Below are 3,672 nucleotides of genomic sequence, written 5' to 3' on the forward strand. Positions count from 1 at the left end.
GCAGAGCAGCTCACTCGCTGCGATCCATTGAAAGTGGATGCTGGTGAAGCTAGCTAATGTCCTTGTCAACACGATGTGACCATTTTACCGCTAGAAAGCTACCGGAAACTTCAGCTAGCTAACGTTCCCGTTCCTCGAAAATAATGACTACAGAGCAGTGCGAGGTTGTGGGTAATGCTCATGCGCAGGGCCGCTAGATAGATAGATAGCGATAGAGAGAGAGAGAGAGAGAGAGAGAGAGAGAGAGAGCGAGTACACTGCAGAACACCGTGACCGGCGTAGAGGGACATGGAGGGAAAAAAGTAGAAGGTTGAAAAAGAAGGCATCTTTTGAATCACGACCGACGAACGGCCAACAGACGACATAGTTTGGTGAATCTGGAGTTAACATTACGATTTAAGCTTCAATGTTTGAGCTTAAATTTGAAATACATTTATTTAAGTAACAACTGTTTTTTTTAAACGTTAACTGGTTTAACATTACATGTTACTGTTGTAGCTAAGGTTAGCTAAATTAAGTTAGCTCACAGTCACTTTCAGCTTATTGTGTAATTTTACACAAGTGGTGCATTTTAGCAAGATTAGTTAAGTTAACGTTAATTATCCTTATTTTTAATAATATTTATATGATAATTACACAAGTGTACCGTTGGATGAGTGTACAGGACAGGCCTTGTCTTAGATTATAACATATCCAGTAACGTTAGCATTGGCAGAAGGTAAAGATAACATGGCAAAGTTAAAATTTTTTCAATGTCTGCATAAATATTTGATCTCCACCATTTTATTTCCATGTCAATATTACAGAACCTTTGTTTTTGATTCTAAGGTTTTTAAACCAGTAAATAGAATGATTATTTATATGTTTACTACATTTGGTTGCACAGCCTTTGGCCAAAATATTCATGTTCAAGAACATCTTGTAGTCAGTAAGTTAACGTTAATGTGCTTTCTGTATTTCTCTAACGTTACTGTCTGTTAATAGGAAACACCGGACCCACCGGACCCTTTCTAGTTGGTTGTAGGCTATAGAGGCACCTGTCAGGTAGGATGGGCTAACGTTATATGAAAGAAATTAATATCACAATAATCATAAAGACATATCACATTATCTGCTCACCTCTGTTAAATCACTTAACCTATCAATACCCTAATCTGCAATTTTCAGATTATATTCCTTTGGATATTTCAGATCAAATTTAGAAAGAAATGTGTTTAATATGTGCTTGATATTATCAAATTAGACAACAGAATTGTGTATCACAATATATTCAAAATGGGTCTTAAATTTCATTTTGAGTGGCAATAAAGTCTTAAATATAACTTGCCTAACCCAGATACCTAACAGTAGAAGTGTTTTTTGTCAGAATACTGATGTTAAATGTTAGCTTAATAACAGTTTCTGTCTGCTGTCATTTATTGATTGCTAAGCCAAACAATGATTTTTATTTATTTGATCATTTTAGAACACATGGAGGGGAAGTTTGCAGTGGTGCGGTGGAGTGAAGGGGAGGATTTTGGGAAGCTCAGTGACATAAAAACTGATGCCATAAGGGGGTATGATGATTCCAAGATGGACCAGGATGGGAATCCCTTTGCCACCTACTCAGCCGTAATTGAATGGCGCCATGGGAAGAAACAACGAGGAGGCTGGCCTCACTACAGAGGCACTGTCATTTTTGTTAGTGGTAAGTTAAGAGTTACTAGGCAGTATTAGCATTATGCTCAGAGCGATTGATTGCACTTAAGCCCCATGCCTCGTTCCTTGAATGTGAATACACCTGTTTGTATTGACAGTGTTTAGTTGTTGGTGACACTGTTCCCATGTTAGAATAGGAATAGGATAAGCATGTGCTCCTCAGGTTTGTATGCAGGCTTGTAGTGTGTGAAAATATCAAACTGTGAAAGATATTCCTATGTAGTCACAAGTTCATTTAAATGTAATATTTGAAAACATTGTTCTTAGGATTAGGGTCTACTGCTGTCAGCACTGTAATCCCAGAAGTGTTTAACTGTTAATAAAGACTATTGAAAAGATATCCTAGCAGCTTTGTTTTTAATATTACAGATGTATTCGGACTGCATTTATGTCATTGTGTGGTACAAAGTAGTTGATCTGGGTGTTGACCAAACCATGCCTTGCCAGTTTTAACTCCGCTTCATCAAATGTTTTTGACTGTAGAAACTCATATGAAATTATATAATTTCATACATAAAAAGTATGTTTTTAATGCTGCTATGTTCATTGGCTGACGTAAGAATTTTATTTAAAAAACATAAAGAAAGCATAGTTTACATGAAAATATTAATAGACATTACATACAAAAAACCTATATAGAATGGTATATATTCATATATAAAAAGTATATGCTTTTATACATACATGGACATGTTACTTGGCTGACATATAACAAACTTATAAAAAACATATAAAGAAAGCATAGTTTACGTTTAAATTAGATATACTTTACGCACAAGAAAGATATATGTAATTGTAAATATTAATATATAAAATGTATATGTCTTTATAACTAAGACATGTTTTACATAGTAATTAAAAATGCTAAAATGATATGGAACATATACGAAAAACATACTTTGCCGTGTAATTTCCTTATAAACAGCATATATATTGTTTGTTTGATTCATACTTAATTCATATAATTACGTTGTATGAGAAAAATGCGAAAGTGGCCACTTTCATGAGTAAATCATAATATGAGACATATAACTCTCATAAGACATATAATGCATATAAAACATAAACATTTACTATTGTAGGCAATAGGAAATTCTTACAAGTTTTTTCTGTTTCTTTTCCATATGGGTGTGTTTAAGAAGATGTTTTTTTTTTTTTTCTCTAGTGTGGGTGTTAAGATAACAGCAAGGTAAATCTCTCAGAGATGAAAGCAGGAGCAGCTGTGTGGTGGAGTTTGCAAGGGTGGGGGCTACACTCCACAGATACTGATAAATAACTACTTAACAGAAGGTTCTGGGTTCACTCATCAAGAGGAAGCTTTGGGATTCCAAATGGTGACTGGGAAATATTTCTTCCAAGAAATTAAACTTACTGAAAGACCTTTGCTTCTGAGTCTATTATTTCAGAATTTCCACGACAGATGCATTTATATGATTTTTAGAGCTTGAAAGGTTTGGTCACCGTTCACTTGCATTGAATGGACCTACAGAGCAGAAATATTCTTCTAGAAATCTTTGTTTGTGTTTTGAAAAAGAAATAAAGTCATACACTTCTGGGATGGCATGAGGATGAGTAAATGATGAGAGAATAAAAATTTTGGGGTGAACTATCCCTTTAAACTTACCGGTGAAAATCTGCCTGCATAGCTGACTCTTGCCTGAATCTATGCCAGTGTAGTTTGATTATAATCACTTGTTTACCCAAGAGCTATAACAATAATATGATGTTAAAATCTATAAAAATGATTCCTATTGAAGAGGGTTATGTTAGAGGAAGAAAAGCAATGTAGATCTCGCTGTACATATGAATTACAGCTAAATTAAGTCTACCATTGAAATGGGTCTTGGCACAGCATGATTAGATATTCCCTAAATAAATTCCCTCTCATCCTAGTCTCATTCATTAGATGGTATGTTCAACTTACCTGATCTGCTGTCACAACTGTTAAAATTGCAGTATTTTTTTCTGTCTCAT

General features: G+C 34.7%; 1 long non-coding RNA gene across 1 annotated transcript; it reads left to right on the plus strand.

Annotated features, from left to right (window-relative positions):
- Positions 1–247: 247 nt before the first annotated feature.
- LOC127660527 (uncharacterized) lies at positions 248–3,058 on the plus strand. The gene is made up of 4 exons (XR_007972655.1): positions 248–371; positions 985–1,044; positions 1,466–1,687; positions 2,864–3,058. It is a non-coding gene; the product is annotated as an uncharacterized LOC127660527 (long non-coding RNA).
- The last annotated feature ends 614 nt before the right edge of the window (positions 3,059–3,672 follow it).

This window comes from Xyrauchen texanus, chromosome 20 (assembly GCF_025860055.1).
Source record: "Xyrauchen texanus isolate HMW12.3.18 chromosome 20, RBS_HiC_50CHRs, whole genome shotgun sequence".
In the NCBI taxonomy this organism is placed as follows: Eukaryota; Metazoa; Chordata; class Actinopteri; order Cypriniformes; family Catostomidae; genus Xyrauchen; species Xyrauchen texanus.